The sequence below is a fragment of the Cetorhinus maximus genome, chromosome 21, assembly GCF_964194155.1.
Source record: "Cetorhinus maximus chromosome 21, sCetMax3.hap1.1, whole genome shotgun sequence".
In the NCBI taxonomy this organism is placed as follows: domain Eukaryota; kingdom Metazoa; phylum Chordata; class Chondrichthyes; order Lamniformes; family Cetorhinidae; genus Cetorhinus; species Cetorhinus maximus.
The window spans coordinates 75,728,735-75,756,639 of record NC_135899.1 but is presented as its reverse complement, the minus strand read 5'-3'; the positions used below and the strand labels follow the sequence as shown (position 1 = coordinate 75,756,639).

General features: G+C 43.8%; 1 protein-coding gene across 3 annotated transcripts in view; it reads left to right on the top strand.

Annotated features, from left to right (window-relative positions):
* The window catches only part of fam110d (family with sequence similarity 110 member D), a 51,393-nt gene that overhangs the window by 7,945 nt on the left and 15,543 nt on the right, over positions 1 to 27,905 (top strand). The window contains exon 2 of one of the 3 annotated variants that reach the window (XM_078567174.1): positions 18,103 to 18,227. The exons of the other annotated variants lie outside the window; for them this stretch is intronic. The gene's annotated coding sequence lies outside the window, so the exon portion shown is untranslated. The remainder of the gene's footprint in view (positions 1 to 18,102; positions 18,228 to 27,905) is intronic. 3 annotated transcript variants of the gene reach the window in all.

Here is a 27,905-nt window from a genome sequence, read left to right as displayed (position 1 = left end):
CGATGGTAAATGCTGAGCTGTTCAAATCCCAAAGGGAAACTTGAAACAACTGCCATAGCTTGTTTCGCAATTTATATAAATTTCGAGATGCTTGCCTTGAATTCAGTGGTAATAAGACCACCGAGTTGTACAAGTTTTTACAAAACTAGATTAAACATTGATTAACAAGAAAAATGATTTTTAAGCACATACATATGTCTATAGATTACTACTATAATAGTTTCTAAATTCCCTACTTGATCTGTCTCCCAATTGCACTTTCGTTAAGGTAACAGTAAGACACATGGATTTTAAAAGACCCAGGCAAAGAACCATGATACCCTGGCAACCCAATTCAAAGTGAGTTTCCTTAACTTCAGTTTGTTGCAGAGAGAAACTTGAGGCATAGGTGCTGAAGACTTTTCGCACTTGTTAGATCCTAAAATGCTACCCTCACACATAGCCTTCTCTCCTTTATACATATTTTCCCCTTTGAATGCAAATTCCCAATGTTTCACTACATCTTTTGACTTTACCTTTCTGATAATAAAAACCCCTCATAGTACTAAGTTTTATCAGTAATCTTTGGGAAAAATAAACACACTGTTTCTTAACTTCACCTGGCTAGGTGACACATTTCACTCCCTCTTTTGAAAACAATCTAGTCTGGTTTATTTAAAAATGCAAATATACTTTTACACCTTACATCTAAACCCCCCCACCCCCATGTTTACCATGTTTATGTCAAAGCCTTCATACCAGTTGCCTTTTAATCCAATTAAGTCACACACACACCCATACACACACGGCAGAATTTTACTGCAGCGGGATTTTACGTTCCCGCTGAAGTCAATGGGGTTTAGAATGTCTCGCTGCATTTTACGGCCCCGCCCCCGCCGAAACGGGGCGTAAAATTCTGCCCATAGACACAGATACCACTATTTTACAATAAATTCCAATAACATTATGAGAATTGGAGTATTGTGTACAGTTCTGGATACCACACTATAGGAGGGATGTGATCGCATTGGAGAGAGTGCAGAAGAGGTTTACAGGAATAGTTCCAGGGATGGGAAACTTCAGCTATGAGGATAGATTAGAGAGGTTGGGACTGTTGTCCTTGGAGAGGAGAAGGCTAAGGCTAAGAGGAGATTTGATAGAGGTGTTCAAAATCGTGAGGGGGCTGGATAGAGCAGATAGGGAGATACTGTTCCTGCTCATCAAAGGATCGAGAAGGAGAGGGCACAGATTTAAAGTGATTTGCAAAAGGAGCAAATGTGATGTGAGAAAAAACTTTTTCACGCAGCGAGTGGTTCGAGTCTGGAGTGCACTGCCTGGAAGCGTGGTGGAGGCAGGTCAATGGAGGCATTCAAGAGGGCATTAGATGATTATTTAAATAGAAACAATGTGCAAGGGTACGGGAAAAAGGCAGGAGAATGGCACTTTGTCATAGCGCTCAGTTGGAGAGCCAGTGCAGACGCGATGGGCTGAATGACCTCTTTATACACCGTAACACTTCTGTGATTTGTTTTCATACATTCTCCAGATGTGATTGTTGCTGGCCTGCCCGTTCTCTAGGTGCCCTTGAGAAGGTGGTGGTGACCCGCCTTCCTGGACCACTGCAATCCATGTGGTGAAGGCACTCCCACAGCGCGGTTAGCTAGGGAGTGACCTCCTGTACTCGTTTCAGATTTTCAGCATCGGCAGTATTTTACCTGGTGTTTTATCAGTTACACAGCTGTGTTTATTGGGGAGAGATCTGTAAAGTGTCTCACTAAGAATTCTCCTGCCCTTACACCAGCACCTTAAAGTGACACGCAATTAAAAGTTTATCGGAAATACTGTAAAACCTGGATAAATAGCCATTGGATTGTGTTAAATGTCTTTTTTAGAACAACATCTTGTTAATGTTAATTAATGTTAGCAAGATCAGTTTACTTTGAAACCAAAGAAAGTTAATTCCTGTCCTATTGCAACATTGGATAGTCTGGGATTGTTTTCCTTGGAACAGAGGAAGCTAGGGGGAGGGTTGATTGAGGTGTACAAGGTTGTGAGGGGCCTGGATGGAGTGGATGAGAAGGACCTATTTCCCTTAGCAGGGAGGTCAGGGACTAGGGGGCATAGATTTAAAGCGCTTGCTCGAAGGGCTAGAGGGGAGATGAGGAAAAATGTTTTCACCTAGATGCTGGTAGGAGTCTGGAACTTTCTGCCTAAAAGGATGGAAGAGGCAGAAACTTTCAACTCATTGAAAAGGTGCCTGGATAAGTGCCGGAACCTCCAGGGCTACGGACCAAGTGCTGGAAAATGGGATTAGGCTGGGGGGGGTTCGTTTTCCAGCTGATGCAGACATGATGGGCAGAGTGGCCTACTTTTGTGCCATGAATCTTTCTACGTTTAAAGGACGAATGTGCAGGGATGTGGGAAGAGAGCACAGGGGTGCCAGTATGGACAGGGTGGGCTGAATGGCCCTCTGTGCTGTCATGATTCTATGAAAGTTATATCAAGTCTACAACACAGAAACAGGCCATTCGGCCCAACTGGTCTAAACTGGTGCTTATGCTCCACACAAACCATCTCCTACCATATTTCCCCTAACTCTAACAGCATACCCTTCTATTTCTTTCTCCTTCATGTATTTAGCTTAAATGCATCTATGCTATTCGCCTGTGGTAGTAAATTTCAGATTCTAACCACTCTCTGGGTAAAGAAGTTTCTCCTCCATTTCCTACTGGATTTATTGGTGACGATTGTATATTTATGGTGCCTTGTCTTGGATTCACCCACAAATGGAAAGGTTTTTTTTACATCTACGGCGTCAAACTCTTTCAGAATTTTAAACTCCTTTATCAAGTCAACCATCTTTTCTAGAGACAAGACCCCCCAGTCTCTTCACCCGTAACCTGCAAGGCTACGGACCAGGTGCTGGAAGCTGGGATTAGAATGGGCAGCGCAAACATGATGGGCTGAACGGCCTCTTTCTGCGCCGTAATTTTCCTATGGTTCTATTCTTTTCTGCTTAAAAACTGATCGAGGTCGAGGAAATACAACTAGTCACCAAATCTCATAAGAAGTTCACACTGGGAACATTTAGGAACCATCCTTGGGCTGTGCTGTGTTAGCTGATCTCAGCTATGATGATGCTGAGGGAAGGGGCTGCAAGAGTGTGGGAAAAGAGGGCTGCAATGACTTCAGTAGACCTGGCCCAGAAGAGGAAAACATTTATCCTGATCGCAAGCCCCTGACTCCTTCTGGATAATACATTAAAAAAAGGTGCGATGTCTTCACAGTGGAATAGCCAACCGCCATGATCAATTTAATGTCGCATATGGCGAATGGTTGCATGAAGAAAACGCTGGAAATACATGGCAGGTCTGTCAGCATTTGTGCTGATCTCAGAAATGGTATGCGCCTGAGACAGTAGTCTTTTGCTTTAAGGAGCTAATAAGAACGTGCATTTATATAGCACCTTTCACGACCTCAGGATGTCCCAAAACATTTTATGGCCAATAAAGTATTTGTGAAATGCAGTGATTGTTGTAATTTAGGGAAACGAGGTAGCCAAATTGTGTACAGCATCATCCCACAAACAACAATGGGATAATGATCGGATAATCCATTTTATCTGTTAGTTGAGGGATTAAGTATTAAGCAGGGCACCAGGGATTATCCCCCTGCTCTTCTTTGAAATAGTGCCGTGGAGTGAGCCTCCATTTAAAGTCTTATCCAAAAGAAGGCACCTTTGACAGTGCAGCACGCCCTCAGTGTTCCAAGGCCTGTCGGCCTAGATTTTTGTGCTCGAGTCTTGAGATGGGAACTTGAATCCACAAGTTTCTAACCCAAAAGCGAGAATGCTAGCAACTGAGCCATTGCTGATTCAGTCATTGCTCTGCATCTCCAGCACTCTCTTGTTTTTATTTCAGATCCTTCTCGTCTTCAGTATGTTAAATAGACAGTGTGGTGAGTGTACCCATTGTGCTCTAATACCCATGATACCCAATACTCATGGCACCCTATCCCAACACAAAGCCAGCATATTTATGGAGAAACATGAGGGGCAAAAGAAAGGGGTATTAGCCTCATAAAAAAATCAACCTGTGTAATTGTGAGACTCCCAAATGCCGAAGGGCAAGAGATTTTAATTGTTGGGACTGACACAACTATTACCAGTTTGGATATTTTTGAAGGGCATTGGTGCACTGTGTAGGGGCAAGACTGCAGCTTCTGTCTCTGGATCTATAGAATAAAACCTCTGTTTTCCAAAATAAAACAAAATGCACAGTCATCCCCCGAAAGGCTTCCAGCCAACCACTAGTAAATGGCGAGTGGGGAAATCATGCACAGTGTGGCTCTGAAAGGTCACTGTGGTCATATACAGAAGGTAAACACAGAGTGGACAGATTGAAGGCAGAGAGTGCCTTTTTACCTCTGTGCCCAGATAACTCTAGCTCTGAATTTTTACGAGGGCAGGCAGGGCCTCGGTTTAACATCTCATCAGAAAGTTGGCCTCTCTGACAGTGCAGCACTCCCTCCCACTGAAGGCAGGGAGGCGATATACAGCTGACTAGATTAGATCACTATTATGGTTGCTATTTCCTGTTCAGCTGCAGCCACTCTATCCAATAGGGTTTATGCTTGCAGATAAGTGAAAAGAAAGAACCCTAGGGACAGGTCCAATGAGTTTGGTTCCATTGATGGGCCCAAGCTGAAGGTATCAGGACATTGAGAACTGACTTAATTTGCAATTTCCATTGCCAAACCTGTCACCAAGTCTGCCTACTTCCACCACTAATATTGGCTGTCTCCACTCCTTCCTCAGCTCAGTTGCTGTTGAAACCCTTATTCAAGTTTTCATTATCTCAGGATTCTGCAATTCCAATACTCTCCTGGCTGGACCCCACCTTGTACCTTCTGTAAACTTGAGTTCATCTAACATTCTGCTGCCCATTTCCTATCTTTCACAAAGTCCCATTCACCCATCACCACTGTGATCACTGATATACATTGGCTCCAGCCTGGCAATGCCTCAGTTTTTAAAATTCCTTTTCTTGTTTTCAAATCCCTCCATGGTCTTAACCCATATGCTGCAAGTTGTTGTTGTACCAAAGCAAGAGCCTCAGTCAAAAACAGCATAAGCAAGGATTTGTTGTAAACGTTTATTGTTTGGGATGGTTTCAAAAGTGCAAAATCTAAACAAGTCCCATAAATAAAAAGAGAAAGTGTGAATGCTGGAAAGCCAAAATAAAGTGCAGCACGGACAAAGCATCTGAGAGAGAAAAGACACGTTTACATATTCGCTGGCAATGCTGCTGAAAGCTATCTTCATTTACCTAAACTTTCTCTTTCAAACACTGACTGACCTGGTGGGTACTTTCCCAGCTAGTTTCTACAACTAGCATCACTAAAACAGGTTCTCTGATCATTAGCATATTGCTGTTTGTTGGATCTTGCTGTGCACAAACTGGCTACCTCGCTTCCTACACTTCAGCAGTGGCTACTCTTCAAAAAATCTAATTGGCTGTAAAGTACTTTGGGACATTCTGAAGTCATGAAATGTGCTACAAGAATGGAAGCCTTTCTCGTTTCGCTTGCTCTTTTGCTCCCTTTCTTGCTCTCTTGCTCACTCTTTCAATCGATATTGTGCTTGCTCTCTCTTTTGCTTTCTCTCTTGCCCGCTCTCGCTCTGTTTTGTGTGCCCCCTCTCTCTCTCTCTCTCTCGCTGTCGCTCTCTTGCGGTCTCGCTCGCTCTGTTTGTCACTTGTGCTCTTTCTGTCGCTCTTAACTAAAGCTCCTCACACTTCATAGAATTCTTGAAAACCCTTTTTATTCTGTCTTTTCTTGGAACTCAATTCTTTAATCCTTATTCCTCCCTTTGCATTCTGCTTCCCCCGCAGCACAGGATATCAGCCATCTTTGTTCCTTATCCTTGCACTTTACTGACCACCAAATGAAATCCAGATGTCTGTATGAAGCTGACTGACTGAGCTGACATCTGTCAATACTGAGAAGCCCAGGGACATTGCAGTCCCTTCCAAGTTGTGTTATTGATATCCAGAGCTGTACTGGCCCCAGTGTTACCAACTCTGATTGGTATACTTTTCCAGGTTTCATCATTGACCTGCCTCTAATTTCCTCAACCAATCAAAAAATCCCTTTTCCACATTAAATATCTTTTATAACTAATACTCAAGGATAATGAGAGAACCTTTTTCAATGCACCAATGGTATTTTCCCTGGGTGTTGATCGCAACAGTGTCCAGGAGATTGAGTTCAGTTCCTGGAGGTTCCAGGCCAATCATGAAGGATTAGTGTAGTGATTTGTAAGTAAAACCTTTCATTCTGTTTCGGGGATCATCTGACTGCACAGATGAATCAGCCCTAAGCGCGTGTAATCTTGGGGGCAGAGCTTTTCTAGCCTTGGTTTTGGTTCAAGCATGTAGCTTCATCAGGAGCTCTGTAAATAAAGCTACTGTTTCTAACACGAAACCTGTCCAGTACACCAAGTTTATTACAATTGGCGACGAGGATAAATAGCTCCGACGCTGCACCTCGCCTCACGATTGTGAGTATTTTGGTTTTTAAGGGAAGAAAGAAAAGTATACTCACCAGGCATGCCATTCTTCAGCAGAATCGACCTGCATGACTCATCCTTCAAAGACTGGAGTCAGTACATAGAGCGCCCAGGTTTCTACGTTGTGGCGAACAAAGTAACGGCAGAGGAGAAACAGAAAGCAATCCATCTAAATGTCTGCTGGAGCAAGACGTATAACCTAGTCCGTAGTCTGACGGCTCCAAATGTGCCAAAGGCCAAATCCTTTAACAAGCTAGTAAACCTCGTGAAGGCACGTTTTCAGCCTAAAGCCTCGGTGATCTTGCAAAGATTCAAGTTCAGCTCTAGAGTGTGAGTCAATCGCAACGTACATCACGAAGTTAAAACAGTTAACGGAGCACTGTGACTTCGGAGATACTCTAAATAACACGTTGCGAGATCGTTTTCTTGCAGCATACACAACGACGCCATTCAGTGTCATTTACTTGCAGAAGTTAATGTGGACCTGAAGCGTGCCATGGAGATAGCGCTGGCAATGGAGAGTGCTGAGAGAGACCCGCAGGTTTTGCAGGATGTGCAACATGGCGCCGTTCTTCAGTTAGGGTGGAAACCTACCGCCAGGCGTGGCGCGAAGATCAGGGAGACAACCGTGGAGCAGGACGCGGTCCCTACCGCTCGAAAAACAAAAAGAAATACTAGGACAAAAACAAAAAGTGCTGGAAAAACTCAGCAGGTCTGACAGCATCTGTGGAGAGAAAGACAAAGTTAACGTTTCGAGTCCGTATGATTCTTCTTCAGAACTAAAGAGAAGTAAAAATGTGGTGAAATATATACTGTTTAAGGGGGCTGGAACAGGTAAAGCTGGATAGAAGGCCAGCGATAGGTGGAGGCAAAGGAGAGATTGCCAAAGATGTCATAAACAAAAGGTCAAAGAGGTATTGGCTAAAGGAGGTGCTAATGGTGACATTAAGAGTAGAAAGCAGAATGAACGAGGGACAGATGGCCCTAGTCGGGGTGGGGTGGGGGGAGGGTATGGTGATGGGAAAAAAGATCGAAATAGACTAAAAGGTGGGATTAAACAAATAAAAATGGAAATAAATTTTTAAAATAATAATAGTAATAAAAATAGGTGGGAAAAAATATATATAAAAATAAAATAAAAATGAATATTTGAAAAAATCGAATCAAAAAGGGGTGAGGATAGAGGAGCGAGTTCATGGTCTGAAGTTGTTGAACTTAATGTTAAGTCTGGAAGGCTGTAAAGTGCCTAATCAGAAGAAATATTGGGAGCAGCTCACCAGTGATTCTGAAATTAGTGTTACCGATGTATAAGTAATCATGTCCCGGAAACCTGCAGATTTAAAGAGGCAGAATGCCACTACTGTCACAAAAAAGGGCAGGTTGTTATAAAACAATGCAGGGCAAAATCCAAACAGCCAGTCAGACAGCAGGCTAAGATGATTGAAGTGCACAATATAAATGAACCAGAAGCTGCTGATAGTGATACCAATTCCCTATACAATCTCAAGAAAGGGAAAACTGAACCAGTTACCCTTCAAGTAAATGGGAAGCCTTTAGTCATGGAGGTTGACACAGGAGCATTGTCCACAGTGGTGGGCGAACACATCTTTAAATACCTCAGTGAAGGTACCCAGCCACTGAACCTGGAGCAAACCACGGCTCAGTTTAAGACGTACACTGGAGAGGCATTACAGGTGAAAGGCATCTCCTCTGCACCTGTATCCTACAGGCAAAAGACAGCTCAGTTACCAGTAATTGTTGTAACAGGCGAAGGACCGAGCCTTCTGGGCCGTGATTGGTTGCAAGAAATTAAACTCAACTTGTCAGAAATTTTTCAAGTCACAGCAGAAAAAAATCCTGAGTTGACAAGGAATACGATGGCGTCTTTGGAATGAGATAGAAGAACTGAAGGATCTTCACAGGATGCAAGGATCCCTCGCGTCAGAGGGATCACAGGAAAATCATGAAAACAAATACAGTGCAACTCTGAACCAACTGCAGAAAAAACTCAGCAATGTTCAATGTTCCAAGTCAAAAAATACAAAAAAGAGACCAAAGAGCTGAAGAATCGGCTGATTGAGACAAAAGAGGCATTAGAAGGAAAAATCATGGAACTTTCCAAGATGTGAATGGTTAGCTCAACCCCTGAACTGAGCCAAGTTAGGATTTCACCCGAGAGAAATTTGGCCGACTGTGAAATCAAAATGAAGAACGAGCCAAAACCCTTTGGCAAACAGAAGGAGAAAGGACAGAAATCAAATCCAAAAGGCCAATAAGATATGCCTCCAGAACACACTCTGCAGCTGAGAAGGGTTACTCATATATTGAAAAAGAAGGCTTATCTGTGATATTTGGAGTAAAAAAGTTCCACCAATATTTGCATGGTCGATACTTCACTATAGTGTCAGATCACGAGCCACTGTTGGGTTTATTTAGTGAAGATAAGGCAATCTGCTGAAAGGCACTGCTAGGATTCAAAGATGGACTTTGATTTTGTCGGCATATGAATACACCTTTATGCACCATCTGGGTGTGTATATAGCAAATGTAGACTCCCTCAGTCATCTCCCTTTGCCAATTAGCATTATACATGCCTCAAGAAGTTGCACTTGTGTTGAATTTCCTGGACTCCTCACCAGTCTGTGCAAAGCAGCTAAAGAATTGGACAAACCGGGGTCCAATTTTATCAAGAGTCTGAAAACAGGTATTGCAAGGATGGTCAAATGCATAAGTTTCTCAAGAGTTAAAACCATTCTATGCCCATAAATCTGAATTAAGTTGTCAAGGGTGGTGTCTTGTTGTGGGGAACAGGAGTCGTCATCCCCTTCGCAAGGAAGAGAACCACTTTTGACAGAGTTTCATAGTGCGCATCCAAGCATTTTGAAAATGAAGATGCTAGCAAAAAGTTCTATCTGGTGGCCAGGTATAGACAGTGATATAGAAAAAATGGTTAAACACTGTCTCCAATGTCAGCAACAACAGAAGTTGCCAGTTTCAGCTCCCCTGCACCTGTGGGAGTGGCCTGGTCGATCCTGGGTTAGACTACATATAGACCAGGATTTCCCGGTCAGCGCGAGGGGAGTGGGGCCCGCTCGCCGACGCGTAAAATTACACGGGATGATGTCAGGCGGAACTCCTAACGTCTCCCCGCCCATTTAAATTTTCAGGCTGGCGGGGGCTCAGCCAATCAGCTGTGTGCCCACCAACCTGTCAGTGGCCTATTGAGGCCATTGACAAAGTAATTAATGTAATTAGTGGACCTGCCCGTCCAACCTTAAGGTTGGCGGGCAGGCCGGGAGCCCTGGTGGGCATTGGAAAAAGCATGAAACCTCATCCACGGGCGGGATGAGATTTTATGTATGTTTATAAATTTTTAATAAAAGCGAAACTGAAAGTGATGGACGTGTTGTGACAGTGTCACATGAGGGGACATGTCAGGGAATTTTTTTTCTCTTGTTTTCAATATTTTTTAATGTGTAGCCGATCTCCCTGAGGCAGCACTTAGCCTCAGGGAGATGAGTGCGCTCTTCCGTGCGCATGCGTGAAAGAGCGCACTCTCGGCTCAGGGAACCCTGCCCCGCCCACACTGGGAGTGCATAGCGCTTCCTTGCGGACGTCACGCTGGGCGGGCCTCAATTGGCCCGCCCACGTAAAATGGCGGCGCGCCCTTGATTGGGGGCGCCGATCGGAGGAGCGCCTCCACGTGCCTGCTCCTGAACCTCCCCCCCGACAGGGGGAAGATTCTGCCCACAGAGTATGTCAGTCTATTTTTAGGTACCATGTTTTTAATGACCATCAATGTGCATTCTAAGTGGATGGATGTGTATGAAGTGAGATCACCTACAATGTGTACAACTATTGAAAAGCTGTGCCAATGTTTTAGTGTACATGACCTACCAGAAGTCATTGCTTCAGATAATGGTACTGCTTTCAGTAGTACGGAATTCCAGAGATTCATGAACCTAAATGGGATTAAACGTTTCAAAACAGCACCGTATCATCCATCATCCAATGGGTTAGCAGAAAGAGCACGGCAAACTTTTAAAACAGGCATGAAGAAATTATCTGGAGGAACGTTAGAAATGTGAATTTCAAGATTCCTCAACTATCGCACGACTCCTCACGCAACTATGGGTTCCACACCATCTGAATTACTAATGAAACGTCGTCTTCACACAAGATTGAGTCTAGTATTCCCTAACTTCGGGGGGATGGTGGAGAAGAACCACAATAGTCAGAAAGTGAACCATGATGTTCACAGTAAAGATCGAAAATTACTGTGGGAGAGACAGTTTTTGTGCAAAATTTTAGAACTGGACTGAGATGGGTTCCTGGTATAATCATCTCTGAAACAGGACCTTTGTCGTACGAATTGGAAATGGAAAACTGGACTGTTAGGAAACATGTGGATCACTTAAGAAGGCACTTCAATGACCAGTTACTCCACCTGAAATTGAAGTCTCTGAGGTGCCAGATTGACAAAGAATAGATGTCTCTGTTGGAAGTAAATAATTCTGAACTCCCATTGTCTAAGGATGTCCCTGGTGCTGCAGCTCCTGGTCAAATCGATCCGATTGAAGAATCTCAGATCATAGAGCTGTGCCGCTCTACCCGAATCAGAAAATCACCTCAGACTAAACATATAATTGTATATATTTGTGCATGTTATGGGTTAGTATGTTCTTGTAAATAAGAGAGGTAAAACAAAATTAAAGGGGGAGGAATGTAGTGATTGTAAGTAAAGCCTTTCATTCTGCTTTGGGGATCATGTGACTGTACAGACGAATCAGCCCTAAACGCGGGTAATCTTAGGAGTGGAGCTTTTCTAGCCTTGGTTTTGGTTCAAGCATCAGGACCTCTGCAAATAAAGTTTACTGTTTCTAATAAGAAACCTGCCCGGTACACCAAGTTTTTACAGTTGGCAAGCCTAATTGCCTCAGAAACATATAGATATTTATTTGTAGGTAATTTATAAAAACTTACCGCTTCTAAACTAAGTGGGGCCCCAGACAGAGTTGACCTCCTTAACCAAACACAGCAATACTTGATTTTAAAGGTTATTCCAGAGTTGTCCATTATTATTGAGAGCTTTTTGGTGAAGGTCCAAGATGAAGGAGAGAGTATAGGATGGAGACAAAGTGAATCCAGGGCTACCAAGTCTGGGATTGCACTGTCACTCCTTCCACCAACCGGAAAGGCATCAGGAAAGGTTGTGCATTTGGACTCGGCCTGTGCTGTGTTGTTATTGTGCGTATCTTTAGAAAAGTTGAGTTAAACTCCATTTCCTCACCACTAACTCTATCCCGCTCCCTGAGCATTGTCTGAGGATGAACCAGACCATTCGCAATGTTAGTGCCCTTCTCGACCCCAAGCTGACGCTAACTCCATAACCTTTCCATCATCAAGACCACTCATGTTCACCTTCATAGTGCCACCCATCTCCATTCTTGCCTCAGCTCAGTTGCTGCTGAAATCCTCAGTCATACCTTTGTTATGTCTGGACTCAACTATTCCAATGCTCTTCTGGCCAGCCTTGCATCTTATACTCTCCCTAAACTTAAACTCATCTAAAACCCTAACCTAGCGTGCATCAACCTTTATTCCCCCCTCCCCCCTCCACATCTCTGCAAACCTCCTCCAGCTCCACAATCCTTTGAGATCACTGCACTTCTGGTCTCTTGAGCATCCCGAACTTCCTCACCATTGGTGGCTGTACCTTCAGCTACCTAGCCGTAAGTCCTGGAATTCCCTCCCTAAACCTCTCGGCTCTCTACCCCTCTCTCCTTCTTTAAAATGCTCCTTTACACCACGTTTTTGGAGAAAACCTTTGGTTCCAATATCTCTTTACGCAGCGAGTTGTTACAACTGGGAATGCACTGTCTAAAAGGATGATGGAAGAAGATTGAGTACTAACTATCAAAAAGCAATTGGATAAATATTTGGATTGGAAATATTTGCAGGGCTGGGAGGAGAGAGCTGGGGTGTGGGACAAATTGGATAAGCAAAGAGCCACACAGTCAGACCAAGTGGCCTCCTCCTGTGCAATGTCATTATATGGTTCTATGCGACTCGGTGTCAAATTTTGTCTGATAACCACTCCTGTGAAATGCCTTGGAGCATTTTACTACACTAAAGGCACTATATAAATGCAAGTTAATTTTTTTCTTGCAAATGTGTGGATGCAAAACAGTTTCACCCCCGCAAATGCAATAATGAGACATTTGCTGTTTCTGTTTGCAATTTTTTTTTCCTTTCCCTTTCATGGGATGTGGGCAACTCTGGCAAGCCCAGCATTTGTTGCCCATCCCTAATTGTCCTTAAATGGAGTGGTTTTCTAGGCCATTTCAGATGGCAGTTAAGAGTCAACTATATTGCTCTGAGTCTGGAGTCACGTCTAGGCTAGACCAGGTAAGGGTGGCAGGTTTCCTTCCCTAAAGGGCATTGGTGAACCAGATGGGTTTTTAATGATAACCGATGATAATTTCATGGCCACCATTACTGAGACTAGTTTTCAGTTCCAGATTTGTTTGGCCTTTCTTTAATTTGCAGCAGGAGAAGGCTTGTGGTGAAGTTTTTGCTGCTGTATGTTACCTGGGATTTATTCGGTACAAAGCCAGGCACTGGTCACCCTTTTGGACACAGATGTTTTCTGATGTTTGAATTATTAGTACAAAAGCTCAGCAGCTGCAGATTCCTGAGGGAATTTTCAATCTGGCAATTGAACTAATGTTCTTTAACCTGCTGTCCACGTTTACAGCAGTGTTATTTTTAACAAAAGAGGATAAAACACTTTGAACAGAAACTGTTGGAAAGAAACAACACTTGGCTCAGTCAGTACCTGAAAAGAACAAGGTAACTCATCCTTAAAGTACTGGAGGTCAATTTACTTCCAGCTGAGAGAACGGACAGGTCTTCTGTTTAACGTCTCATCCGAAAGATGGCACCTCCGACACTGCAGCTCAGAATCTTAGAATAATACAGCACAGAATGAGGCCATTTGGCCTCTGCTGACTTTTTGAAAGAACTGTGATATATGAGCAGGAGTAGAATATACTGCTCCCCTGTTCAATAAGATCATGACTAATCTTCTTTCTCAGCTCTACTTTCCCAACCATTCTTGAGAGACCAAAAATTTGTCTAACCCAGCCTTAAATGTTTCAATGATGGAGCAGCCACAACCCTCTGGGGAAGAGAATTCCAAAGATTCACAACCCTTTGAGTGAAGAATTCCTCCTCATCTCAGTATGTTACCCTGAGGCCCTGCCCCCGAGTTCTAGATTCCCCGATCAGTGGAAACAACCTCAGTGTCTATCCTGTCAAGCCCCTTCAGAATCTTGTATGTTTCAACGAGATTACCTCTCATTCTCCTAAACTTCACAGAGTATAGGCCCAATTTACTTAGCCTCTCATCATAGGACAATCCTCTAACCTCAGGATTAGGGTTAGGGTTAGGGTTAAACCTTCATCAAACCTTCACTGTACCACCTCCAATACAAGTATATCCTCCCTTAAAATATGAAGACTAATACAGAAACAGAAATATAAGAAACTATGCACAACATTCCAGGTGTGGTCTCACTGAGCCTTGTGCCATTGTAGCAAGGCTTCCTTATTCTTGTGCTCCAATCCCTTTGCAATAAAAGCCAGTATATCATTTGCCTTATTAATTGTTTGCTGTATCTACATGCTAATTTTGAGTTCTTTGTATGAGTACACCCATGTGTCTCTGAACATCAACCTTTACAAGCTTCACGCCTTTTTAAAAATGTTCTGCTTTTCTGTTCTTACTACCAAAGTGAATATCCTAACACTTCCCCACATTATACTCCATCTGTTACCTTATTGCCCACCTACTTAACCTGTCTATATCTCTTTGCAGCCACTTTGTGTCTTCCTCACAGTTTGCATTCCCATCTAGCTTTGCATCATTAGCAAACTTGGGACGCATTACTCCTGGTCTCTTTGTCTAAATTACTAATATAGATTGTAAATAACTGAGGCCCCTGTACAGATCCTTGCGGCACTCCACTAGTTGCAGTCTGCCAACTTGAAAATGCTCTCTTTATCCCTATCCTGTCCATTAACCAATCCTCCATCCATGTTAAAAAAAAATTACCCCCAACCACATGCAGCCTAATGTTGCATATTACCTTTTATGTGGCACCTCAATGCCCTTTTGGAAATCCAAGTATATTGCATCTACTAGTTCCCCTTTATCTACCTGGTTACATTCTCAAACAACCCTAAAAATTTGTCACGATTTCCCTTTCATAATACCACTTTGGCTCTGTCTGAAAGAGCAATAAATTAGCCCCACTCTTTCTCCAGAGTCCTGTTTTCTCATTCCCTTCCAATTTTCTTTTGAGTGTTACAATTCAATCTGCTTCGACCACCCGGCAGTGCATTCCTGATCACAATAACTTGCTGAGTTAAAAATAAAATTCCCCTCGTGTCGCCTCTGGTTATTTTGCTAATCATCTTAAATGTGAGTCCTCTAGTTACTGACCCTTCTGCCACTGGTAACAGTTTCTCCTTAGTTGTTCTATAAAAATCTTTTCATTCCTTCAGTGATGCACAGGGATCTTGATATAAGTGGGACTTGAACTGGTGCAGGAAGGACTGCTCCTCTGCATGTGGCTGCACCTTTTAGAAACATCCATTTGATGTAAAAACAAAAATAATGCTGGAAACAAACAGCAGGTCTCTTAGCATACGTGTAAATAAACAGACATGTTTCCGAATGGGAACCTTAACCAGTTGCATGAGCTATTTCTCTCCACTGACGCTGCCTGATCTGCTCATTGTTTCCGATTTCCAGCATCTGCAATGTTTTACATTTAAGTGACCAGTTGATAATTAACTGTAATTATTGAGCATTCTCCTTTCCTCTTCCCCTCAGTGTTCCCAGCTGTTGTTTGCCAACTTTGTTGCTTTGACTGGTTCCCAATGGTGTAAAGTGCTTGAAACAGGACCATTACATCATCAACAGGGCCCACTGGAGAGGGAGACTGTTGACTATGCGAGATGGAGACAGAGAAAGGCTGGCTAAAGCATTCATGCAGCCTCTTCACTGAGAACTTTAATGTTTTGAATACAACCTTTCATTTGACTTGCTGTGTATTTCCAGCATTTGCAGTTTTTTGTTACTGTTCTTAATGCTGACCTCCCATGTCCCTCCGTTAACTTGAGCTCATTTATAACTCTGCTGCCCAACACCCATGTGCTCACTGACTTAACCATTCCAGGTCCGGTAACACCTAGATTTTTAAAATTCCCATCTGAATCTTCATGGCCACGCCCCTCCCTATCTCTGTTACTGATCCAGCCCTACAACCCACCCAGATTTCTGTGCTCTCCGTTCTTGGCACATGTGCAGTGCTCCAAATTTGGGGCACCTGCTTACAGTGCCAACCCCTAAACTCTGGATTTCCCTTCCTAAACCACTCTGCCTCACTCTTTTAGTTGCTTCTTAAAACCCATCTCTGACATTTTGATTGCCTGTCCTAATACATTAAATTAAAGAGGTGTTGGTGGTTACAGATACCCTGATCTGAGAAGCTATAAGCCAGTGAAATGCAGCATCAGGTTGTGTATGCATGTCTTAATTTCACTTGTGGTTTGCTTCCTTCCCCCAGAAGGAACTGCTTCTTGCTGAGGTACAGTTCCACAGGCAGTGGTTGTCCACTGGTATTTTATCCAGAATGATGCCAGCTGTGGCTGAGTGGGTAGCACTCTTGTCTGAGTCAGAAGTTTGTTGGTTCAAGTCTAGCTCCACAGACATGAGCATAAAATCTTTTTATAGTGCTCTTCAAAATCACAGCAAGTCCCAAACAGCTTCACAGTCAATGAAGTACTTTTGAAGCTTAGGAAATGTGGCTACCAATTTGCACACAGCAGTTAAACAAATGACCAGGTCATCTGTTTTAGTGATGTTGCTTGACTGATAAATATTGGCCAGGACACAGGAGAACTCCCTTCCAATGCTGTTGGACCTTCTACATCCACATGAGAGGGCAGGTGGGGCCTCGGTTTTCATGTCTCATTCTAAAGGTGACACTTCTGAGAGTGCAGCACTCCCTCGGTACTGTGTTAGGTGTGTCAGCCTAGATTTGGTGCTCGGGTTTATTCAATGGGTTTTTTTCTAGATTATCTCGGACCAATCTGTTGGGAGGAGTAACACCCCTTGTGAAAAGAAATGTACTTTTATTTGCCTATGAGTTCTTCAGCTAAAATACAATGGTCACACCAGTGTAGGGCCAGTCATGCCTAGGTGTTAAATGCAAGATAATTTCAATACAGTTTAATGTGCAGAGAGAAAAGGCCACTTCAGAATCACTGCTCCTTTGTGACACCTCACCATTGCTCCTGGTCAGTTTATACACTTTGACACCTTGCCCATAGATAAGAGGAGAGGTGTCTCCCCTGATAATTTTATCTGGATGTTCCCGCCTTGGCAAATATCAAAGGCCTCAGGCTGAGGCTGGGGTAGTGGAATCGATTGGCAGCTTTGAGAAGGGGTAGGATGATTGATTGGCTGCCACCTTCTTTGATGGACAGCCTGGCAGTTATGAAGTTTCCAATTACAGATTATATTGGGTGGTGTGTGTAATTCAAAGGCAGTTTACATCAGTCCTGACCTGCATCAGGGAGCTGTGCTTCTTGAAGTTTTATGTGAACCAGCTGAGGAGCCTGCCGGATTGAAGTTACAAGTCAACTTTTGTTTAAGGTCTCTGCTGGGAGAGGAAGCTATTGAACTCTCTTTATTATTTTACATATCAAGGGTTGACTGGTGCTCTGTGATGTGCTGCGTGACATCCATTCATCCACCATTTGCTGGGTGAGCAAAACCACTTGTTAATCAGTTGAGTAATTGTGTACATTTACAGAGTGTGCTGGAAACACTCAGCAAGTCAGGCTGCACCTGAGGAAACATCTTTTCTTCCTTTCTCCCGCCCTTACCCCTCTCCTCACTCATTGCTTCTTTCTCTTTCCCTCTCTTGCTCTTCCTCTATCTCCCACTCTCGCTCCTTAATTCACTCTATTTTTTTCTCTCTCCCGCTCCAACTGTCTGTTCTGTTTGTGCTCCCTCTCTCCTTTGCTCACTCAGTTTCTCGCTCCTCCACTTTTACTTTCTCCTTCACCCATTTACACTGTTTATTTTTTTCCCTCTCACTACTTCTACTCCCTCCCTTTCACTCACTCACTGATCTGTTTCTCTTTCTGCTTCTTGTACAGTCTCTCCCTCTCACTACCATCACTCCTTTTCCTCACCCATTCTATTTCTCCTTCATCCTGCCCCTCACTTAATTTCTCTCTGTCCTTCATGCACTTACTCTGTATTTCTCTGTCTCTCCCCCACCATCCTCTCATTTCCTCTGCTGTTTTGTGCTTGTTCATGGGCACCCCCGCTCCTGTGTGAGTAATGCAGCCTGGAGAGCAGCTTGTTGTCATGGAGGCAGCCACTGTTTGATGTATGGAGGGCAGATCCCAGGAGCCTCAGTGCCGGCCCCTCATTACCTGAAACTAATGACTTTATTCTGGCCGATTATAAGCAGCGGGTAAATCGTGGACCTCCCGGCCAAACATGAGAGAGACAGACTGCGGAGGAAACATGTGTCTACCTGATGTTTGAACTGCAGGGTATTAAGCAGCCGCAGCAGCCATTCACACAATTTGAAAGGTAAATTTCCCATGCATTAGCCACATTTCTTTGGTGTGGTTTTCAGACGTTGTAACCTTCTCGAGCAAAAGAAACCAAACTTGACACTATAGGCAAATGAGAGCAGTTTTATTCATAGGAGGAGATCTGTTGACACTTTCCTGCTTTCTACACTCTGTCTTTTCCAGGTGTTCTGGGCTCTGTGGTGTCATACAGAAACAGCAACAACTTGCATTTATATAGCATCTTTATTGTAGGAAAAAGTATCCCAGGACGTTTCACAGAATCAATATTTGACAGCAAGCCAAAGAATATTAGGATGGCCAACTAAATGTTTAGACAGACCTTTGAAGAACATCTTAAAGAAGGAATGTGAAGTGGACAGGTTAAAGGAGGGGATTACAGCTGAATATAAGGACAAGAGGAGGCCATTCAGCCCTTCAGCATGTTTCACCATTTAATCAGGTCATGGCTGATCTGCATCTCCACTCTATTTATCCTCCTTTGCTCCATATCTTCTTGTTGCCCTTACCTAAACAAAATCTGACCATACCAGTCTTGAAAGCCGCAGTTGACCCCCTGCATCCACAGCCTTTCAGGGGGAGAGAGTTCCTGATTCCACCAACCCTTGTGATTCAGTCTGCTACTTGCACATTGGGAAGAGAACTTCATTGGCAGCAGAGACAGGACAAGCCAGTGGAGGGACGAAAAGACGAGGATGGGAAAAGGCCAGGTTTGGAGGAGGGCAGAAACTTCGGAGAGTTAGAGGAGATTTATGGAGAGGAGATGCAATGGAGGGATTCAAAAATGTGGATGAGATTTTTAAAATGGAGGCATTGGGGATCTGATACCAATGTAGGTCAGTAAACACAGGTATGATGGCTGAGCGTCACTAGGTGTGGGGCATCAAGGGGTATGGAGAGAAAGTGGGAATATGGCATTGAGATAAAGGATCAGCCATGATCATATTGGCTGGTAGAGCAGGCTCGAAGGGCCGAATGGCCTACTCCTGCTCCTAGTTTCTATGTATCTATGTATACGGGCAGCAGAGTTTTTGCTGAGCTGAAGTTTATGAAGGATGGAAGGCTGGCCTAGAAAGCATAAAAGTCATCAAGTCTGGAGGTAACGAAGTCATGGGCGAGGGTTTTGGCAGCAGATGAGCTAAGGCTGGGTCAGAGATGGCTGATGTTATAGAGATGGAAGTTTGCGATGAAGAGGTAATGGATTTGGAAGCTCAGTTGTGGGTCAGATAGAATGTCAAGTTTGCAAACGTGGTTCAATGTGAGACAGGGAGAAAGATGGAATCTGTGGCAAGAGAATGATGATGGATGGGAGAGGTCTGGAGGGTTATGGACTAGGTGCAGGTCAATGGGACTAGCGGAATAATATTTCGGCACAGACTAGAAGGGCCGAATGGCCTGTTTTCTGTGCTGTAGTGTTCTATGGTTCTATGGTTCTAATGACTTTCATGGTGGGGGCTAAAGGCAAAGGTTTTGTTTAATCCAATGTCTAACCAGAGAAAGTTGCATCTCATCCAGGGATGGAAGTCAAGACAAGCAGAGTGATAACGACAATATGGTGGAGGTGCCGAGAGAGTTGGGGCAGTGGTAGAGCTGGGAATTGTTAACATCAAGAAACTTGACTTTTGGCCTTCAGATGATGTAATCAAGGGGCAGCTTGAAGAAAAGGAGGGGCCAAGGATAAATCCTCAGGGTCTCCAGTGATAATGGTGTGGGAACAGGAAAAGACATTATTCAGAGATGTTCTAGCTAAGATTGGGTAGAAACCCACAGAGCAAGCAAGAAGGACTCACTTAATACATTGTTGCACTGAATCAGGTGGCTTCTGTTGCATGTTAGTTTGTAAAGATAGGAACAGGAGGAGGCCATTCAGCCCCCTAAGCCTGTTCCATCATTCAATTAGGTTATGGCTGCTCTGAACCTTAACAATTTACCTAGTGGTCGCTCCATACCTCCTGATAGCCTTACCAAGCAAAAATCCATCGATCTCAGTCTTAAATTCCAATAGTTCTGGCATCCACAGCTTTTTGGGGCAGATAGTTCCAGATTTTGACTACGCTTTGTGTGGAAAAGCTTTTTGGTTTCCCCTACCAGAAGAAATAGTTCCTCTGTATTTAGCCAACTGAACCCTTTAAATCAACTTAAATACATCAATTAGTTCCTTCCGGTCTTCCAAACTGAAGGGAATACAACACAAGTTGATTCAACATGCCCTCACAACTGGACAACTTTTATATAGTGTCTTTAAAACATAGTAACATGCCCCAAGGTGCTTCACAGGATCGTTAGGAAATAACATTTGACAACAAATTGCATAAGGAGATAATAGGAAAGGTGACTAAAAGCTTAGTCAGAAAGGTAGGCTTGGGGCAGTGTCTTAAAGGCGGAGAGAGAGGTAGAAAGATTTAGGGAGGAATTCCAGAGATTAAGCAGCTAAAGGCATGGCCGTCAATGGAGGAGCAAAGAAAATCGGGAATGCACATAAGGCCAGACTTGGGGGAGTGCAGAGATCTTGGAGGGTTATTGACTTGAGGAGCTATAAAGTCTCTGTTTTCGGAACTGCTATGCTATTGCCCCCTGGACAGCTCTTTGTTTACCTCACACAGCACAGCCATTAACTGCTCTAGTGCAACCTTAAATTTCTCTTTCTGCCGTCACAGGACCGGCGATGTCTTAGCTCAGTTCACATCACTGATTAACCACCTCAGCTCTTGCATAGTGATATAGACAGTGCCATATAGTAATGTTACTGGACTAGGCCTGGACTTCGGAGACAGGATTCAAATGGCAGCTGGAAGAATTTAAATTCAATTAATTAATAAATCGGGAATTAAAAAGCTAGTCTCATTCATAACAATGATCATGAATCTATTGGATTGTCATAAAAACCCTGATTCACTAGTGTCCTGCAGGGAAGAAAATCTGCCATCTTTACCCAGTATGGTCTACATTTGGCTCCAGATCCACTGCAATGTGGTTGACACTTAACTGCCCTCTGAAATGGCTTCATAAGCCACTCAGTTGTATCAAGCCACAACAGGAAAAAAAGCACTCTGCATGTATACCAGACTTACTGTAGTGGTTCAAAAAGGTGATACTTCCACCTTCTAGAGGGTAGATAAGGATCGGCAATAAATTCTGGCCTTGCCAGCAGCATTTACATCCCAAAAACAAAAAAAAAACTCTTGTTTTTGTCTCATTTGATGAGATCGACTAAATTTCAAATGACAGTGAAACATTTCGTGATGTAGTAATTTCCTGGGAAAATTTGCTGACTTTAGACAGTTCCTTCCAAGTTTTCTCCCTTCCTCTAGTCCTGGCCTCTGACTGGGGTACATATTCTAACAGTACTAGCCACTCCTTCCCCGTGTCCCCTCCCAGCATCGACCCAATTGTCCATTTGATGTGTGTGAGCCAAGCCAGTCTTCAATCATGGAGGACATCACAACTGAGCCCAAACTCATCCTCATCTGAATAATGCAGGATGATACAGTAAACTGAAACCTCTTCTGCCCTCTCAAGTGGATATAAATGATCCCAAGGCACTATTTGGGGAAGAACAGAGATTTCTTTTTCCCCTGTGTTTTGATCAATATTTATCCCTCAGCCCATACCTAAAGCAGATTATCTGGCCATTTATTTCCTAGCTGTTTGTGGGATCTTGCTGTGCATAAGTTGCTGCGTTTCCTACCTTACAGCAGTGACTACGCTTTAGAAAGTACTTTATTGGCTGTAAAATGCTTTGGGATGTCCTGAAGCTGTGAAAGGTGTTACATAATGAAAACTCTTTCCTTCTAGATGGGTTTAAGGAGAGCCTTAAGAAGGAATGGGAAGAGGAGGAGGAATTTACAAAGAGTGCTGGGGGCCTAGTCAATGCACTTTCTAGCAGAGGCCACTGGATAGGTGCCAAGAATGAGAATCTTGGCTAATCATAGAATGAATAGTGAAGGTTGCCATTCGGCCCATCGTGTCTGTGCTGGCTCTTTAGAAGAGTAATCTAACTAATTCTTCACACCTCATGGTTGATGAAACTGTAGCTTCTTTACCACAATCCAGCTGAGCCAATGTAACATTGCAAACATTCAGGATTGAAACCTGAACCTTCCTGGCTTCTCTTCCCCTATGATATTGTGTAGTACATTTACCCATGCAACCAGGACTAATTATTTTCCCTAAAATTCATTCCAGCATCTTCTCTTAATGCTGCTTGTGCTAAGAAGTTCCCTTCATTCTCTAACCTGCAGGCTACCAATGTTAGTCAGGCTCAGTGCTTAGCGCTGGTATCTCTGAGTTCAAAGCTTGTGTTTTCAAATCCCACATCAGAGATTTGAGCACATGATCTATACTGATATTTAAGTCCAGTACTCAGAGTGCTACATTGTCAGTCTTTTAGATGAGGCATTAAGCTCAGGCCCAGGCTGCTCTGTTAGGTGATGAAAAACATCTCATGTGTTTGGGTTTTGTAATGCAACAGTACTACGTGTCCTAGCTGGCTCTCTGTAGTCATGTGACTTCTGCCAAGAGGCAGCCTCTAGGTAAACAGGCATTTTACATCAACTCAATTATGACCTACAATGAGAAAGCACTACTGCCTTTGAACATGAAACATCATGCATCATTTTGAAGAAAAGGAGAGTTCTTCCTGGTGCCCTGGAAAGTGTTTATCCCTCAGCCAACATCACTAAAACATTATCTGCTTCAATACCTGAAGGAGAAAAAATTGGGGGCTTTGGGGCAGGATATAGGTAAAGAACTGGGGAGTGGGGCTAATAGGATTGTTCTTCGAAAGAGCCAATGCAGACCCCCATGGGTTGAGTGACCTCCTTCCGACCTGTGCTGTACTATACTATGATTCTATGAATATCGCCACTTCCTGGTGGGATGTTTGAGAGCAGGGCTGATCCAGACACAAGAAAGAGAAGGCTGAGAGGTGAGCTGATAAAATTCTTCATGGTTATAAAGGGGTTCATAGGGTAAACAAATTGAAGACACTTACACATGTGGAGAGCACAAAACTAGGATCCATCAGTCAGAGATAGTCATCAACAAATCCAATAGGGAATTCAAGAGAAACATCCTTACCTAGAGAGTGGTGAAAATGTGGAATTCAATACCACAAAGAATGATTGAGGTGAATAGCATAGTTACATTTAACGGGAAATCAGATAAGCACACAGGGGGAATGGAATAGAAGAATATGTTGGGTTATGTAGGGTTAAATTAAGTAGGGTAGTAAAAGGCTCACATGGAGCACAAATGGCAGGTTCAGTTGCTTTACTATTAATATAAATGCAGGTGGTTGTTGTTTCTGTGGTGTCCATCTATGAAAAAAAGTTCCCCGGCGATGCTTTGTAAGAGGTAGCCATTAAATTCTGCTCCTTTGCTAGCTCCACTGATGACTCAGTGTGGACTAATTGCATCATTGGAAGGGCTTGTGACAGTGAAGTGTTTAATAGCTGACTTTAAAATGGCTACATAGAACAGGTAGGTCTCAGGTTTAGTACTCGGTCTGTGATCATTTGGCTGGGACATTGGTAGAGGAACTATGAGTGCCTCTGGGTTAAGGATAGCCCACCTCCTACCTTTCACTCTCTATAAACTTGAGCTTATCCAAAACTCTGCTGCAGGTATCCTAACACACACCAAGTCGCATTCAACCATACAAAGCTATGCTTGCTGGCTTACATTAGCTCCTGGCAATGTCACAATTTTCAGATTCTCATCCGTGTGTTGAAATCCCTCTGTAACCTTCTCCCTCCCTATCTTTGTAAACTCCTCCAGCCCTACCCTCTGAAATCTTGGCACTCCTCCAGTTCTGGCCTCTTGATCCCTAATTTTTGTCGCCCCACCTTTGACGCCTGTGCCTACAGTTGCCTGGGCCCAAATCTCTGGAATTACCTCCCTAAACCTCGCTGCCATCTTCACCTCTCTAATTCTCCTTACCTCTTTGACCAAGCTTTTGGTCATGTGTCCTAACATATCCTTCTTTGGCTCGGTGTTGGATTTTTTTTGTCAGGCGGTAGTCCTGTGAACCTGGGGATTTTTTTGCCACGTTATAGATGATATATACTGCGAGGCGTTTATTGTTGTCTTATGAGTTGCCGTGGAAACACGGAGAGGAGCCACACATAAAAGGAGCGTGGATTGGATGGAGGGTTACACTGACCCATGCATCCTGTCCCTGTGAATTTGTTGACATCCTCTCCTAGTGTGAATTCTCACCTAGAAGGAAGGAGAGAAGGGAATGAATTTTTAAAAGTTCATTGTCTTTATGCACAGCGCCTTGAGGGAGCAGGAAGGGGTGGAGACGCTCTCATTTTGTGTTTGTGCCTGGTGTGGAAAAATAATAAATGTGTTCTTTAGAGAATGTGTCAACCGGAGGAAATGCTCTCCCCGGGAATGGAAAACTCAGGAACTAATCTTTGCTTTTAATTTTGAGAGGCTGCTTCCACAAAAAAACCAGTCCAAGTCTCCACTGCACATACTTAATCCTGATTGAGTGACGTGTAACTTCAGGTAAATAGGAGCAGATTAAAGTCAGATTCCCACCACCCTGCTAGACTATTAATAGATTGAAAGTTTGCGGACATCTGCTGGTGATGATGGCCTTTGAAAATGCACCTGAAGTCTCTGTAGTCGGGGGCTGGGAGCATCTGTAAAACATTGCGCTGGTCTCTCAAACAGGCTAATTAGAGAGGAAAGGCTTTTGCATTTAAATACTTTGCCACAACAGATTGTCTCAAGGTCATTGTGCACAGCAGCTCTCTCCAAAAGGTGTTGGAATTGGAATTCCGGATTTGTTTGGAGAAGCTTCTGGAAGGGAATAAGGATCTTTCTTTCCCCAGCCCATTCTTTCCTACACTTTGATCACTGAATGGCCTTACTGACTCTAGGGCTGTTCTGAAGTCTGTAGGAATTTAAAATTGCTCCCAGCAGTGTCCTGGAGATTAAACCCAGGAGAAAAATCATGCAGCCGTCAAACAAATCTGAAAGAAAGTTTTTGTTGTTAAAAATATTGGATGTAGAGGAAGGAATCCCGGCTGAGAATTAAGAATCATCCAGTCGCGGGTAACAAGGGGTCTACCCACATTCTGAATGCCTGTGGGAAGGTAGGTGGATCCGTCATTGTGGGGGAAGGGCACCTGACAGGGGGGGTCCCTCTGATGAAACCTCCAGGAATATGCCCTACAGGAGTTGGCAACCCTGATGGCCTCCTCTTCATTTGTTTGGAGCCATTTGCACGAGACGATTGAGAAGCAAAAGTTGGATTGGAGTTGCACACACGCATTGTCCTGTGCTGGTAACTTCTGAGTGTTCTTTTGCTTCCCAGATTTCTTCAGCAAGATGGAGGCAGGGAAACACTCAGGAGGCTGTGAAAGAAAAACAGAAAAATCCAGAGAAAGGGAGACAGGAGAGAGGTTATTTTTTTAAAATAGAGAAGGGCGAGCAAGGGAACAGATAAGAGAAAGAATTTGCATTCTTAAATGCCTCTCCTAATCTCAGCTCATCTCAAAGCCAATTAAGTACCTGTAGTCTCTGTATTAACCATAGGAAACATGGCTGCCAATGTAATGCACAGTAAGATCCCAGAGTGTTGTGACATTGATGAGGAAATCTATTTTAGCAATATTGGTGAAGAACTTACTTCCACAAGCTTTGCTTACACCAGGGATTAAAGGGAAGGGTCATTTCCAATATTTCACCGATCTCCCATAAATTCCCCTCCGAAAACTTCAAATCGTTCGAAAATTTATGGCCCACGATCCATTCACCTATCGCCCATGGGGAGATGGTGGCATAGTGGTAGTCTTGCTGGTTTAGTAATTTAGAGACCCACATTAATACTCCGGGGACAAGGTTCAAATCCCACCATGGCAGTTGATGATATTTGAATCCAGTTAATAAATTTGGAATATAAAGCTAGCCTCAATAATGGTGACCATGAAGCTATTATCAATTGTTGTAAAAACCCATGATTCACTAATGTCCCCAGGAAATATGCTATCCTTACCTGGTCTGCCCTACATGTGATCCAGACCCACAGCAATGTGGGTAACTCTGAAATGACCTAGCAGGTAATTTAGTTCAAGGGTAATTAGGGATGGGCAACAAATGCTGGTCTTGCCAATGACATCCACACCCCATGAGAGAATAAAAAAAAACATACTCACTGATAATATAATGTTCCTAAGTGCCTGAACACCTCAGATGTTAAAATCTTCATTTTTGTATTTAAATCCCTTCATAGTGTTTCAAGAAGCCAGCTCACCACTACCTTCTCAAGGGCGATTAGGGATGGGCAATAAATGCTGGCCTAGCCAGCGACACCCACATGCCATGAATTAATTTTTAAAATAGCATATTTAATGTGTAAACATTGCAAGGTGCTTTGCACCAACATTATCAAACAAAATTGGAAACCAGGCCACATAAGATATTAGGACAGAAAGTGTTAGGTTTCAACAAACTTCTTAAAGGAGAAGTGTGACATAGGCAGAGAGTTTTAGGGAGGGAAACCCAGATCTTAGGGCTTAGCGTTTCGATGAGACATTGATTTGAGGCTGTGGTGTGGATTTCACCAGCCCTCTGGAGATGGACTGGGAGGTGGGAGGCCCCATGAAATGGTGGCAGAGGCACCAGGAGGGAAGCCCAGTGTCCTCCTGCTGCCACAGAAAGATAAGCTGCATGGCCACCCTCTGACCAAGGGCAGACGGCTGATAAAAAACAATTAAGTGGCCAATTTCTGGACACTTCCCACCCCCATTGGCAGTTAACTGGTGTGGAAAGGAGCCACAGCCACAAGGGGAAACCAACAGCTAAACCTTGCAGCCTCCTGGCAGCTTCCCGAGGGTGGGGGGAGGGATGGGGGAGGTGGTTGGTTGCCCTCCTTCATGACTGCTCCATGGCCCACCACGGGTTACCCCCCCTCCCCCCCACCACTGGCAGCAATGGCTGCCCTCGCAGCTATGGCGATGCCGATGGGAGGTGCACACTTGTGCCCCCACTCCTAATCGCTGTGGCCCGGTCCTGGCATGGTAGATGAAAAAAAAATCTTATCTGGCTTTTGTGGGCGCCTCAATTTGAGCTGGTAGCTCTGGGAGGTGGGCACCATTCCGAACTGAACAGCAGTCCAGGTGGCAACCTTTTAATTGGCTGCTACTGGTAAATGCCACATGGACTACAGCAGTTCAGGAAAGCAGCACACCACCACCTTCTCAAGGGCAATTAGGGATGGGCATTAAATACTGGCCCAGTGAGAGAACACCCACATCCCATGAACGAGTAAATATATGTTTTCAACTGCTGCCCAAGGTCCCACTACCCACCCATCTGGGGTCGGGGTCCCATTATCAATCCCAGTGGTAGGATTACCTAGCTTTTGGAAAAATTCAAGCTCCCATCTGCTCTCACAGGTGTACATAAAAGATCCCATTTCAATGTTTTGAAGAAGTCAGGGGAGTTCTTTTCAGTGCCCCTGGCCAATATTTGACCCTCAAACAATAAATCACTAATACGTTATTTGGCCTTTATAAAGTTTATTGCTGTTGTGGAAGATTGGTGGGAACAACATGGCTGCTGCATTTCTTACAACAGTGACAACACTTCAACAAGTACTTCATTGGTTGTAAATCACTGTGGGCATCCCGAGATAGTTCGTGAAAGTCACTATATAAATGCA